This window comes from Mesocricetus auratus, unplaced genomic scaffold (assembly GCF_017639785.1).
Source record: "Mesocricetus auratus isolate SY011 unplaced genomic scaffold, BCM_Maur_2.0 Super-Scaffold_100013, whole genome shotgun sequence".
In the NCBI taxonomy this organism is placed as follows: domain Eukaryota; kingdom Metazoa; phylum Chordata; class Mammalia; order Rodentia; family Cricetidae; genus Mesocricetus; species Mesocricetus auratus.
Genome location: NW_024429196.1, coordinates 66,522,044 through 66,537,271, shown reverse-complemented (window position 1 = coordinate 66,537,271; position 15,228 = coordinate 66,522,044). Strand labels below are relative to the sequence as shown.

Sequence of the window (15,228 nt, the reverse complement as noted above, 5' to 3'; positions counted from 1 at the left end):
CTGTAGTCTCAGAATTAGGGAGGTGATGGCAGGAAGATCAGGAATTCAAACTAGCCTCTGTTACCATAGTGAGCCTGTCTCAATCCCCTCTCCCCAAAACATGTGTCATCAACCAATACATTTTAATTCCCCAGCCTAACATTCATAAAAGTCCAGATTCCAAAACTTCTTGAGCAGCCATATGATGCCAGGAGTGGTGAGTCACACGCTTGACCTCAGGCGACAGTATAATAAGCAGTATTTCTCTCCCAGAGCTGGCTAGATGTATGGTGACTTTTCTGTTAATGTCCCTTTAAAACATGCTCCCAAAATACCATTTCCAGCTTGAGTTTTCAATGGTAGCATTGGAAATACAGTGATGGTGGGAAGGAAGCCTTTGAAGATGGGCTCTGTAGTCAGCACGACAGCAATTGTATTTTGCTGTGTGTGTGTGTGTGTGTGTGTGTGTAGTATGATGAGTGTCTGTGTGTGTGTCTGTGTGTGCATGTGTGTATGAGAAAGAGAGAGACAGAGAGAGAGAAACAGAGACAGACAGAGAGAAACAGTTGCCTGAAAACAACAGATCTCCACTGTCACAGCATATATTTGCAATCTTGCAATCATCTTTTCCAGTTTAGACAAATTTCATTTCATAATTTGGAAGTAGTAGCTCCTCTTAATTGACCTTTCATTTGGATTCACATGCCTCTTTACTTATGATGCTGTGGAGATGCATTCCTTCCTGCTGCTTGTTCAGTATGTGAGGTAAAGGCCAGTACTGAGAATGGCCTAGGGAATGGGAAATAAATACTATAACTCTTAGAACGCCAAAACTGGACCATAATTCAAGGGAAGACTCACCAAATTTAGCATGAGATCTCAAAGTCCTTCTAGGAACATGGGTGTCATATAGTTTAGGGGATCTGTTAAACCAGCTTCAATCTCTTCTCAGTTTAAATTGGGTTGCCTGTACGCATGACTTTATTAGATGAGAATTACATAAGTAGTATTTATTTACCCTAAGGTAATAAATAAAGCATTGGATGAGCCGAGGTTCATCCATTACATCTGGTGGCCACCACCGTGGCGTGTTCTCGAGCTGTCATTGCTGTTGTGGACTCTTCATGTCTGGTTTATTAGCGTTGCGCTTAGGTCAGATGAACGTGTGCTCATCCGCCTTGCTTTGGTAACTGAAGTGAAATGCTGATGGGGATCGTTTAGGACTGTCTCTCCGCTGTTGATTGCATGCTTGTGGTTCATAATCAAAGTGATGCACAGTAATTGTTAGACTCACTTGCCAGGGCTACATTTTGTGTCTATGCAACTGTCAGCACTTTAGGCCCCGTTGTTCTGCCTGGAGAGCACTCCCTAGCACCCACTGAGTGCCGTAGATAACGTCCCCTGCCACTCTTGTTTGCTTACCCTCAAAATAATTACCTGAAAAAGGACTGTCTGCTGACTTAGTGACAGCTGGCTCTTACTTTTTGTGTCTGTCAGAGTGCTAGTGTGTGGAGAGTTGACTATTAAAAAAAAAGAAAAACAACTACATAATACAGGGAGCTGGGAGCTCAGCTTTGCCCTTTGGTCATTAAACTGACAAGCTTAGCTTTGTCATTGATGTGTTCCCGAGCCTTGCTTTGCTAGTCTGTGCAATGGGACTAGTAGAGCTTCCTAGTAGAGAAATTCAGTTTGGGCTAGAAAGGAGAGCTAAACTTTGTCAGCGGAAATCAGCTACTGATTACACGGTAAGAGCCAACAGTGAGGAGCTGGTGCTTTCTCTGAGGCTATGATTCAATATGTCAACTTTCTGTCATTGCATCATACACCCAAGATAATCAACTTATGAAGAGGGAAGGTTTAGACTGGCTCATAGTTTTGAAGGTATCAATCTGTGATCAATCACTCCGGGGGGAACGGCGCTTTGGCAACTCAAAACATCATGGTGGGAGATGAGGGCTGAGCTGATCTCACCTCATAGCCAAGGACACCCCCTCCTCACCACAGGTGACACCCAGATTCAGAGTGTGTCTTCTCCCCTAAATTAACCCTTCACAGGAATGCCATGGGGTGACTCACTCGTGCCCTAGGCATTTCTTGGTCCTATCCAGTAGACAATATGAATGATCCATTATCTATCTCATACAAGGGGGCTCATGCCGTTGGCTCCCACTTGTCATCTCTTGTGGACTCTGGTTTCACAAATAAAACTTAATTTCTCATTCATGTGCTTGTCCTCATTGTTCAGTGTTTCATTGTACTGTCTTTCCCTGCTGCTCCCTGCTATCCCCTCACCCCTACTTCTTGTCTGCTGGTCGTAACAGAGTCAAGAATACTTTTAAAAGACTGATGAGTTGTCAGCACCCTTGGACAACTGTAGGCATATACTCAATGCCCCAGCCTCTCTCTAGTGGCCTTTGTCTGAAATGTGACTTGGTCATTGTTTTTTTTAAACATTTATTTATTTATTACATATGCACTGGATTGAATTGTAGATGGTTGTGAGCCACCATGTGATTGCTGGGAATTGAACTTAAGACCTCTGGAAGAGCAGTCAGTGCTCTTAACCTCTGAGCCATCTCTCCAGCCCCTGTGACTCATCATTGTTAGGGTTATAGTACAGCCTTGATAATGGAGGTGATCGTGTGGCCTGTGACTCAAGTAACCACCTTATATATGATTTATCGAATCAACTATTCTCTTTGAGAAAGGAATTATACCAGAGACACTGACATTGTACAAGTAGTCCCATGTTTGACACCTTCTTGTGGCATATTCCAATGTCCTTTTCATGGATATTGAACTCAAAGTATGTGAATTAATTCTAGGGCCACTCAGAACCCTGAAATACTCAATTGCCTCTCTCTGTATCACAAATCCGGTCTACCATGATTGGGTTAAAAACAGGGACACTTGTTTAATGTTAGACTTATGATTTCCTACGTTAGTAAGCATTCCCATTGCCTATCATCTCTAGTCCCTGTCAACATCTTCTAGCTGCTCACTGGAAATTGTGAGCTATGATTTCATTCCCCATGATATATGTGCCAGTTTGTATTCTTCTGAGCTCACCCACTCAAACACAAACAAATTTTTGCTGTTAAAATTTACTATATTTAAGCAATTGGCCTTTCCCAATCTTGAAAACAGAGAAGGGAAAGAAGACACAGACAGCTATAGTGTGCAGTCATTTCTTATAAATACAGATACATGGGTGGATTCTGTATGCTCAACAAATAAATATGTATTGCCTCATTCTCCCAAAGCAATATCTTATAGTCCTTTAAATATTTTTTTATATAGGCTAAGTTCACTTGGTGGGGTGCTGGCCTAGCATACATGAGCCTCTGGGGGATTGATCCCCAGTATTGAATAAACTAGGTGTAATGGCCCATATCCCTAGCACTCTGGAGGCTGAGGCAGAAGGAACATAAACTCAAGGTCACTCTTGTCTATATACCAAGTTCAAAGCTAGCCTGGGCTACCTGATATCCTGTTTCCAAAAATAGATGTAGATAAATGTACTGGCAATAAAAGAGGGTTTTAGTATATCAGCTATAAAACATCAGTTGGCAAAATGATATGAATACCCTAAAAACATGTTAAACTAAATTATATGTGTATGCCTGGGTTTATTTCTACTCCAAATGCATGTGTGTATTCATGGGCATTGGGAAGAAAGTAGAGTGTAAGTGAAAGTATTAATATTGGTTCTTAGTGGGAATTTTTCTGATTTCTGTCTCTTGAGCCCCCCATCTACATCATGTCACTGTTTTATAGTAAACAGCTTTACTTTGTTCTCATTTGTCTCATCAGATTGGGGTAAGTGGGAAGAAGGTCAACACAGTGCAGGTACTCATATCCAGATAGAGTCCAAAACTCCCTCTCCAGTTCTCCTCCTGTTACAGATACATGAATGTGTTGAGCTAAAGGGTAATCAAGGCCATTCTTTTTATTGTCTCTCCTGCCTGCCTCGTGCTGCAGTGATAAGCACAGAGAGGCATGCAGCAGCTGCTATGATCATTGGCATTATGCAAATGAGGAAAACTCAGAGGGATCCCATGGCTGGAATCACTCAGCTACGGGTAGCAGAGCTAAGAAGCACACTTGGGCTGGAATGGAGCCGGAACTCTTCTGCTCTCACTCCCTATCTGTCTCTATCATTCAGCCTTCCTCTGGCCAAGAGTCATCTTGTATCTTTCCCACAGCTGGTTGGACCAGTTAGTACTAGAGATGTGTGGCCTCTGTATAACATTACTCAGTAGACTTGATGTGGGGGGGGGTGGAGGGCTGTATCCTGCCAAGTCTGTGTTCCCAGGCAAACCTAGATACAGATGGCTATGGATCAAGGCTTTAAGGTGTGGCACTTGGGGAGATTTTAAAAGACCCACCTAAAAATATTTCCCACACATCAAAATATATGTACCTTATCATATAACTCATGCTAAATAAACCACGCATACCATGGTTTTCTGCATATTGATTGTTGAAAAGTGTTTTAAAATTCACGTCACCAGCTACATATCACCATGTGTATCTACTAACCACCAATGTCCTTGCCCTCCCCACCCACCAACCTGTGCTGATTCAGCAACTAGGGTCCCCAGTCGTTTTTGAAATCTATTTCTTTTCTCTTTCAGTTTTCCAAAGAAATTAGACCAAAACTTTCTTCTTGAGAAGAAACCAATCCACTGTTGGCAGAGGGTGAGTGAGGATGTAAATGTACCATCTATTTTTGACCACGTCAAAATGGTGTTTGATACTGTGAGGTTCCACGATGGAGTATCTGATAACAGGCAGCTGGGGAAGTCTTCTGGAGCTTGGAGTCAAGAGGCTCTTTTCCATCCTCTAACTCGTTTGCCGGGGTCTCTCCTGGAAAAGATGGCTTTGCTCAGAGCTTTTCCTCTGCTGCTTCCTGCTGGACCCAAGTCTCCTCTCAAGAGCCTCCCTCACAGCTGCTGTCACCTTGTACAGCTCACAGAGAGGTCAACGGCCAGTGTCTTTCTTAGGGGGACGGGTATATAGAGATAAGATTGTGGGCAAGGGGAGACTTTCCGTCTGGTTCACAAGGCTGTGTCTTGTGAGTGCCATGAGAAAGAGCTAATAGGTTAAATGCAGTCAGTGGGACCTCCCAAGGTACCTGGGAAAGTCCCTGTGTGCAGATGAGACAGCGGGGACCCGGTGGGCTCCAAGAGACCTGTGATATCATAGACAGTAGCATAGCCAGCAGGGTGAGAATGGAGTTTGACTCTTAGCTGGTCGTCCTGTGGAAAGATGGTTGTTTTTCAGCCACAGCTTATTTCCAAGAGAATAGATTTCTTTGTATAACTTAATTTAAACAATGTACTAATATAATAATAATGCCCTGTTTCCCTAAGGCAGATGCTAAAGTAGTACTGTTTGGCTTCAGAGCTGTCACATGACCAAGAAGGCTTGACAGAGTAGGTGTGTCCAGAAACCATCTGATGTGAACCTCATTGGCATGAGCATATTTGCATAACTCTGTCTAGGAACATGTAAACAAATATCTATTCACCTTCTAGAGGGCAGCAAGCACATAAGCAAAGAATTGAATCCAGCCAAGTGGACCAGTGAGTTTGCTAGGTTAAAGAAAGGTAGGGAAGGGCGATTCCAGCAGCTGTGTCACCAAAAAGCCATAGTTGCATGAAGAGGGCAGTGGATCCTGTAAGTCTGGTGAGCTTCCTGGGTCATCGAGTTTCCCTTCCCTTTGGGAAGGGGGCTATTTCAACTCAGACTAAGGAGCTGCATGACTACAATTTCCTCTTACACTCTTTTCAAACCACTGCCTTTGTAGTGCCACATTGTCACATGTTGAGACTGCCTAACACATCTGTTTTGCAGCTAGGAGCTAGCATGAGGCAGCTGGTTACATCATATTTACAGTCAGTAAGTACAGAGAGATGAATACCATTGCTTAGCTCACTCTCCTTTTTATTCAGTCTGGGAATCCAGCATAATACACAGTGCTCCCCACATTCTGAGTGGGTCTTCCCTCCTCAGTTAAACCTTTTCAGAGCTGTCCTCCCAGATACATTCAGAGGTGTGTCTACTCATTGATTCTAAATCCTGTAAAGTTGGCAATCAGTGCATATTCATAGAAAATGCATATATCTATGCATGCATGCGTGTGTGTGTGTGTGTGTGTGTGTGTGTGTGTGTGTGTGTGTGTATGTGTAGTGGACATGAAGGTTTGTTGTTCTCTGTAAGATCCAAAGGTCTTTGTAGAATCAGGCTTTCGACTAGACTAAACTTAAAAGATAACTAAGAGGGGAAATGGCAAACTATATCTACGCTGTTATTTTTCTTTGTATAAAGAATGAAATTGTAGACAAAGATCTAAGGCCAAAGGCCAAACAAACCACTGTAGAAAGAGGCCAGCAAAACCCCTGGAACTTATGCAGTACAGATGCAAGGACTTGTTCCTTCACTAGAGTCATCAGTAGTTTGATCTTGACCCTCAGGAAGGATTATTATGTAGAATATCATAAGCCATTTGTTCTTTACCAATTAGATGCAAGGTAAATTCAATCTGAACCCACGACTGTTTTGTGGGGGGGGGATTTTTAGCCTAAGAAGAAGCATGGGGCTATGAAGTAGCTCAGTAGTAAGTGCTACTGGGCATATGGAATAAGACTCTGGGATCCACCCAACACCAAGCCTAAAAAGTAACAATCCTGCTGACATACTTTATTCATTTGAGGTACACAAAGTTTGGAACCTCTTTTCCTCATTGCCCCAAGGTGATTTTGCTTGCTTGCTTACTTTATTTTGTTTTGTTGTGTTTTTTTCCCTGAAATAAAACTACATTTTGAATGAAAAAAAACAGTCCCGATTTTTCTTCCACCCTATAAAACATGAGTGGCTGTGTTCTGTGTCTTGCTGTGTCGAGGACTAGAGCTCTGGAAGGGTAGCACACTCAATTTATAACGGCACTTAGCATGGATGGTATCCCTTTAAGGGAAATCCAGTGAAGTGCTCTTGCCAGCACTGAGATTTCATTTGCTAGAGGCCAAATGGCAGTGACACGCATTGGTTCCATAGCAACATGTCTGTGCAGCCAGAAAAAGATATAATGCTTGCAGCAGGCAATGTATCCTGAGCAGACCCAGGATTGCCATAATGCCTCCTTCATTTTCCTGCCTGTCTCCCTCTGCTTTTTCCCTTCCTGGGGACTTTTATAGTATGGGGAATCTGCACTGTGTCTTCCTTGTTATCTAACTCTGCTGTTAACACTTGCTGGTTTCCTTATCTAGCCTGGAACTGGGCAAGGAGGAAGGCAATGCCCATGCTCTCATTCTTCAGCAGAGCAAGCACCTCCCAACCTTAGTGCTTGAGAGCCAGTCACTTGTGTGTGGCCTCATCTCTGTGACAGGATAGCTCTATCATAAGGTCATGGCAAAGTCCGAGATTCCTGTATATGATGGTCAGCTCCTCCTGGCTGGAAGGTAGGCATTGACAGCCATGTGTGATCCAGAGAGCTCATGGAACATGCTATAAACCTGTGTGACAGGTACAGGGCTACACAAAGAAGTAAGGTACTCACCATTCCTCTCCTTCCAGAAGTTTCTGCTAGGGACACAGATCCTAGCTGCCCTTGAAGCTTTTGTCTCTGATATTCTCCATCTTTCACATCTGTTGGAAACACTGGTTTAGGCCGGTGCTTCTCCCACTAAACTCTGAAAGCAACAGAGTTTCATAAGCCCAAGCTGGCCTGAGGTTTACCATGTAATTGTCCTAGGTAATTGCCATGATAAAATCCTCTGACAAAAGCCACCTAAGGAAGGAAGGCTTTATTTTAGCTCACTGTTCAAAACGCAACCCATCCATCATGCAAGGAAGGCATGGTAGCATGTGCTTGAGGCCGCTGATCATGTTACATCTGCAATCAGAAAGAGAGGCCAGTGCCCACACACATGAATTCTGATACTCAGCTTCCTTTGCTTCATACAGTGGTTCTCAACCTGTGGGTCATGACCTCTTTGGGAAGTCAAGTGACCCCTTCACAGGGGTCACATATCAGATAGTTACATTATGATTCAAAAAAGTAGCAAAATTGTTGTTATAAAGTACAAATAAAATAGTTTTATGGTGCGGTGTGGTCACCACATGAGGAGCATTCGGAAGACTGAGAATCACTGACTTTGTACAATCCAGGATCCCTGACCAGGGACTAATCCTATTCACAGTCAGCATGGGCCTTCCCACATCAGCTAAGACAATCCAGACAAACCCACACAAGTACCCAAACGTCAACCTACCTAGTTGGCAATTAACATCATTGCAGTAGCACAGACTGACCTCAAACTTGAGGATGTCCTTTGTCATCCTCAAGGACTAGGGTCACAGGTGTGTGTCCCCACACCTAATCTCCAGAAGCATTTTCAAATATCTCTGCCATTCATTTGACACCAGCCCTGCATTTCTTCTTTTGATTACTATTTCTTTGTGTGTGTGGGGGGGGGCAGGTAGAACATCTTTCTAGGTGAAAGCAAGCCTTGTACTGTTAGAATCATTGCATCTCTTCCTCCCCCACCTCCATGGGCCTTCTTTCTAAATTTCTCTAATACAAGGAGCCTGGTGCGTAGTGTCCATGCCATACCACTTATTCATGATGGTGTCATAGCCTCATCCTGCCTCCCAAGGTCTGTGATGTATGTGTGTAAATGTATTCAAGTGTTTGTTAATAGGTTTTAAAGAAAAGATACATTTAGGAAATTCTTAGTGTATATTCTTAAATGTAGCTTTAAAGTCTCAAATTAGGAGCATCTAAAGACTTGGCTTTCCCTCTCTTCCCGTTGTGGGTCTTGACCACACACTGGTGTGGATAATGGTTCACACTGGCACAAAGGTAAGCTTTTTTTCCCACCCCACCCCCAATACTCCCTTTCACAGCATTTGCCTTTGGGGCCAGGTTTCTCAGTCTAGCGGTTGTCTTTGGAGCCATTAAATCAGAGATTTGAAGGGGGTTTCATTAAAGTGACAGTCTTGATAGATTAGGAGAGTGATTCCTAATTTAGTTTTAAAGTCTGTTGGGAAAGGAGCAGGTTTTTCATATGAAAACTTTTATCTTAAAAGAGTTAAAGGAGTTTTCTTCCCAAGTCCTGAGTCAACGGAAGTAAGACAAAAGTCAGAAGGCAGGTGGAAGCCAGAATTTTTATGCTGCTAGTAACAGTTATAGAGTGAGAGCCAGAGGGACTTACCACCTCCCTGGTGCCCTGTTCTTTAGTGTAGCCCTTAGTGTTCATAACCGGAACCGTTTTGAGTTTGCAGAGCCCTGTCTGCGGGAAGAAGAAAAGGGGAATCCGCTTTCCATCCAGAGGAGGCTGGGGCCACATTTGGTTCCAGCCCCCGCCAGATAGCTCACTTACCAGCCTTGGAGAAGAAAAGGGTGGAGCTAAGGGCCAGAGAAGTTTATAAGATGGGGCTGGGGGGTATGGTGATGCTTCAGCCCAGTGCATGTTTTACTTTCCGCCTCCCAGTCAATCGAGACAGATCATCCCGGCTCCCTACCTGTAAGATCCTACCACCTTCATCCAGTCCCATAGTTCTTGAGCGTGCTGTTTTTGTTTGGGGAGCCGGTTAGTCACCTCTACTCAGTGTCCATGAAAGCCTTGCCAGGCTTGTCTACTGTATCTCGGTATTTTAATCCATGGCTGTTGGTATGTGCAAAGCTCACTCCTGGATTCGGGGAGAAATTAAGGGAAAGGAGGGAAGAGAGTTGGAGAACGAAGAGACAAACTCTGAAAGTCACAGCCAAGGTCACAGCCTTCAAGACACCCTAGACTAGTTGAAGAGGCAAGGCATGATTACAGGTAATATTAAAGAAATGGAAAGAAATAAAAGGCAGTCGATTGCAGATGTGTCAGTAGATATTATTCACAGGTTCATTGCCAAACGAATGATAATAGAGCAAATGGAAGCTATTGTATTAGTCAGGAAAGGATACGGTTTTGTGTCAAACAGTCAGTTCTAAGCTCCTGGTGGCTTCATAAAATTAAGGTTTATTCCTCCCTTGTATCATGTCACTTAAGTGGTGTCTCTCTTAGATCATTGTCCTCTAGGCGTAGCTCAATAATTTTTCTTCTGACCATCTGCAGGCCTTCCACCAGAAAGGGAAGAAATCTGGAGACTTTCTTACACAATTAGAAGCTTCAAAGATATATCATGAAAGGTTCACTAGTCACCTGCTGTGTTCTGAGCATTGAATTTCTATTTTGAGTCATCTCACTGTATCCCAGACCTGTACTCTGGCACACAGTAGGTACTCAAGAAATATCTATAGGGTGACAGAATGGAGGAGCGTAGAAGTGAATTGACACTCATTTCTGGAAGAATCATAGCAGTTGTGAACTTGGTAAAATAAGGCCTGGCTCAAAGATACTTACTAAGATTCAAAGTACCAATATAAACTACATGGCTAATGTTGGTTAAATAGCAATAATGTCTAGCTGATCATAAGGACTTAGAAAAATTAAACCCAACTTGGTTGGAAGCTGAGCTCTTGATAAAGGACTAGCACTCCACACCCCCTACTTGGTCACATCAATGTCTAAATAGTCCTAGGCTCAACTCCTTGTGTTATGTGGTTCCAGCTTCTCTTTCTAACCTTGTGCCTTCTGAATGAGATATAACTTAGCCTCATTTAAGAAACTTAATTCAGGAGGTTAAGTTGTCCATAATGTTGTCATGATCCCATTCACACTGCACCATCACTGCCACCACCAGGTCATCTGACACATGTGCATGCATCCTGGGGACCTGGAGGTAGGCAGGGTTCGGTTGCAGTTCCTGGGGCCGGGCCTTCTGGAAGAGCCCACACTTGAGCAAAACAATGATTGAGTCAGCATAGAAAGCAGGGAGTTCCTGGAGGGAAAGGGAAACAGTGCCTTGCACACAATGGGCCTGGAGATTCTGCCACCCTCCCCATACCTGCCTCTTTTCCTGTCTTCATCTATGTAAAATCCTTCATTAAAACAACAACAGCGAATGGTTCAGGAGATGACTCAGTGCTTAAAGTGCTTGATGTACAAGGATGAGGACCAGAGCACAGATCCCCAGATCCCATGTGAAGGTCAGGTGGGTCTGGTGGTCCACTTATAGTCTCAGTCCTCAGAAGACTGACACAGAAGGCCTTCAGGGCAAATTGGCAGAGTACACTAGCGTTATCTATGAACTCAATCGAGAGCCCCTGACTCAATGAATAAAGTGGTTCACAACCAAGGAGAGCCCCTAGCATCAGCCTCCACACACAGGCACACCCCCACATATATGCATACCCATGTGCATATATGTGTACGTGCTCTCACACAACACACAAACACATGAGAAAAGAGTGGTAAACTAGATGATTATTCCCTCAAATTCTATGAGCTACTCTACCAGTTTAATCAAACACAAGAAGTGGGTACGGGAACCCCCATCACAGTTGGCTAGTCAGCAGCACAAGTGAAATGACCTATGGCTTGTGGTTGGTGTGTCAAGTGGGGGTGGAGGGTAGCTTTGGGAACTGAGTGCGGTTTTTGCCACATCTTGAGACAGGGAAATTTGCTTGTTCTGTGGGAAGTGGTAATGGAGAGGGTGTTGTGCCTACATTGCCTCCCACTGATTGACAGAGACAGGACAGTATAGTAGGTAGCACGTTGGTGATAAAATCAGCTGTGTGTCAGGGAGCCCCGGACTTTGAAAATGGTGGCCAAACAAGAGACAGGGCCTCTCTGAGAAGGCTGCTGTCACCCTGGCAAGATGAGGCAGTGAGAAGAGCTATGGAGAAAGAATGACATCCTGAGGTGGGAGTGACAAGGGAACATTGGGGATGAGGACAGGTATAGTTTTGAAAGCCTGCATGGCAGTTGAATGTGCGTGTGTCATAGTGTTGTTTTATCTTGTTGGTGGGTATTTTTTTGAGACTATATTTACAACAGTGTCACTTGTAGTTGAGGCTACTCTAGAAGAATGAAGACAGCCTTGGCTTGAGGAAGGACACACCCCCCAGTCTGTTCATTTACCTTTTCCTTCTAAACTTCCCAAGAGTTAAGATCAAATGCTCCTTCGCTCTCTGTCTGTCTCTCTGTCTCTCCCCCTTCCCTTCTCTCTCTCCTCTCCACCATCTGTCTGTCTGTCTCCCTCTCTCTCTGTGTATGTGTGTGTGTGTGTTTGTGTGTGTATGTGTGTGCATCTGATGTGTACATCTACATCTATGTGGAAGACAAAAGGTCTAAGTTAGTGTCTTCTTCAGTTGCTCTCTACCTTATTTGGGAAAGGACAGGAAGACAAGATCTCTCTCTCCCAAACTGGAACTCACTGATTTGGCTAGACTGGGATCGCCAGCAAACCCCAGCCATCCTCTCGTCCCTGCTTTCCCAGAACAGGGGTTACAGACTCACACCATGAGTGATGTGGATCCAGAATCAAGACCTACTTCTTACATAGTAAGAGATTTACCAGCAATGCGCCATTTCCATTCCCTCGCTAGAGCCTAGAGTCAGCTTTTAAGCCAGCAGCTCGATTGTCTGAAGTCCCAGCTCCATCCTGGTCTTCCAGTGGAGATAAGATGACTTGAATGTGAGTGAGAAATTAAAACCCCCAATGAGGTTGCTGAACCCATGCACTGGTGAGAGGGCCCTCCATCCACCACTGGGGGATCTGTCCTACCCTAGGGCCTCCCTGTGGCTCTGTAGAATGAATGACTATGTCTTTCTAGCTGGCAAAATCTTACAAGACAGCAATGTTTTTCCACTTAGCCTTTTGGGTTTGACAAGTTGGAGCCAGTTCTGAGAGGGAGAAAGGAAAAGAATGGTATATTTGGTGGATGAGAAGAGGAATGGATACTTTGTCAGTTTTCTCTCTGAAGCCAAGTAGTCATATCACTTTTATAGACACCTCTTTCTTGTGGCAAAAGTCTAGCCGGGCATTGGTGGCGCACGCCTTTAATCCCAGGACTCAGGAGGCAGAGGCAGGGGATCTCTGTGAGTTCCAGGCCAGCCTGGTCTACAGAGCAAGTTCCAGGACAGCCTCCAAAACAATACAGAGAAACCCTGTCTCAAAAAACCAAAACAACAACAACAAAAAAAGACAGTCTAATCAGAGAGGCCAAAGTTGTACATGTTGCCAATATAAGGCACAAAAGAGTCAAAGCAAATGCATGGATTCCCTGGGATCCTAAATGTGTGTCCCAAAGTCTCTTTACCTTGGATACAGGAAAGGCTGTGACAATATGACTGGGAAGAGTCCTCCTTTCACACTGCCTTCCCTCTTTCTCCATGGGGTATGAACGAAATGCTGGAAGAGAGGATGCCTGTGAGGTCTTCATCTCTGCTCATCAATGCCTTCGGGGCCCTTGGCGGTCAGACCTCCATGCTTATTCTGCTGTTATTTATGAAGTCTCTGTTCTGCAAAAACAGCAAAGCCTGCACTCTTCTGGGTGTGGAAGACAAGTGGCATTGCTCTTCTCATGTACCCATAAAACTGCTGTGTGTGTGTGTGTGTGTGTGTGTGTGTGTGTGTGTGTGTGTGTGGTGTAAAATTCCTTTGAAACAGCAAGATGTTCAGCAGCCTCTATTCCGGAGGAGGAGGTGTATATTTGAACAGACAGGCAAAACTATTTATAGATTGTTGTGTATTGTGTAGAAGGGAAGAGGCGGAAGTCAGCTTTTATGTTCTCTTCCTTTCTCCCTATAGGTTCTTGCTAGTATTAGAGGCATTAAACATTTCAAATCTCAAGTAACAGCAATACCCTTTTGAGGTACTTTGTCTAGAAACAAAAGCTGGGATAGGCTTTGGCGTAGACTAACCAACAATCCTGGGGGTTTTGATCACTTCCCATTAGTGTGAACAGGAATCTCTGTCCTGACAGATTTTGTTTGAGGGAACATCCCATGTTTAATAAGGAGAAACATGTTACTTGGTGTGTCATGTGTCTTCTCAATTCCAGAGCTGAAGGAGTCACATGTGAAGAATTTCGGCATGCTCCAAATGTTTTCCCAGCCCTTGTCCAAACTTTGGGGGACCTGTTCTAAAAAGAACAGAACCCTAGCTAGGTGGTGGTGGCACAGGCCTTTAATCCCAGCACTCGGGAGGCAGAGGCAGGTGGATCTCTGTGAGTTTGAGACCAGCCTGGTCTACAAGAGCTAGTTCCAGAACAGCATCCAAAGCCACAGAGAAATCCTGTCTTGAAAAACAAAAACAAACAAACAAAAAAATGAACAGAACCCGACACTTAGAAAGCCTTTGGCTTCAGCAATGAGTCCTGGAGGCTGGCACCCATATTTTTCTGTGCAATCCTTGGTTAAAAGAAACTCAAATGCAAGAAGGCCATGTCACCTCAGCCACTCACAAATTCCTATGGGGTGCTGTGTGTCCGATCCTGGTCAGAGCGTGAGGGTGACAGTCAGAGGGTTTAATGCCACCCCCACTGTCTTTAAAGTACAGTATGCTGCGTCTGACTTTACCTCCTACCCCGGAGGCAGAAGGAATCAACCACTGCTTCTCAATGAACCACTCTTAGTGTCTCAAAATGCATCCAAATCTGTGGGTTGCTCTCTTTGCAAAACCAGACCAGAGGGCCCACTTCCTGCTCCCCAGCTCATTCTGCTTCCTTTTGCATTTTGATGGATTGGAAGAATAAGAGGCTTTCATTCTAAAAGTGTCAAGGAGAATCTCCTGAGTGTTTAGAACTTGGAAACACCGGTTCTGTTTGTTTTTCACTTGGTATTTGAAAAACTGGTGTGCTGACATTGCCTTGGGGGTATAGGTTCCTGGTTTGGTGAGTGCTGGAAACAGCACAATGGCCTTGTTTTGAATTTGAAACGCATTACTTTCTCTGAATTGAGGTGTGATCTAAGACATGTCCATTTTCACATCTATTTCCGTGGTTATTGTAAGTTCTGTGGTTCCAAGTCAGGGGAGCAAGTGGTGTGTCTTCAGGCAGAGTTGTTTGCAGCCCCTCAGACATGATGTTTTATGGGGAAGGGGGAATTTGTCTTTGAAGGGCCCCACAGTGAGGCTAAGATAAGGGCAGCCAACTTGGCACCTGGCTACCTATAGGTATCCTACCTCATTTCTGGGGAGCCTGCAAAGATTAAGAGGCTGGGTAAGGGGAAATATGTGGGCGGGGTGGGATCAGAGCCTGGCTATTATCTGCTTAGGGACAGAGGAAGCCAAGCTACTTGGCAAGTCACCTGGTTGCTAAGGCAACCACTAAAGGAGTGCTGTGACTTCGAACTGAACATCAGT

The 15,228-nt window shown here is 44.3% G+C and overlaps 1 protein-coding gene across 12 annotated transcripts in view; it reads left to right on the top strand.

Moving 5' to 3' along the window:
* Window positions 1-15,228, top strand: part of Atxn1 (ataxin 1) — a 395,773-nt gene that overhangs the window by 215,156 nt on the left and 165,389 nt on the right. For 11 of the 12 annotated variants that reach the window (XM_040755915.1, XM_040755914.1, XM_013110596.3 and 8 more), the window contains one exon: window positions 4,617-4,680. The exons of the other annotated variant lie outside the window; for it this stretch is intronic. The gene's annotated coding sequence lies outside the window, so the exon portion shown is untranslated. The remainder of the gene's footprint in view (window positions 1-4,616; window positions 4,681-15,228) is intronic. 12 annotated transcript variants of the gene reach the window in all.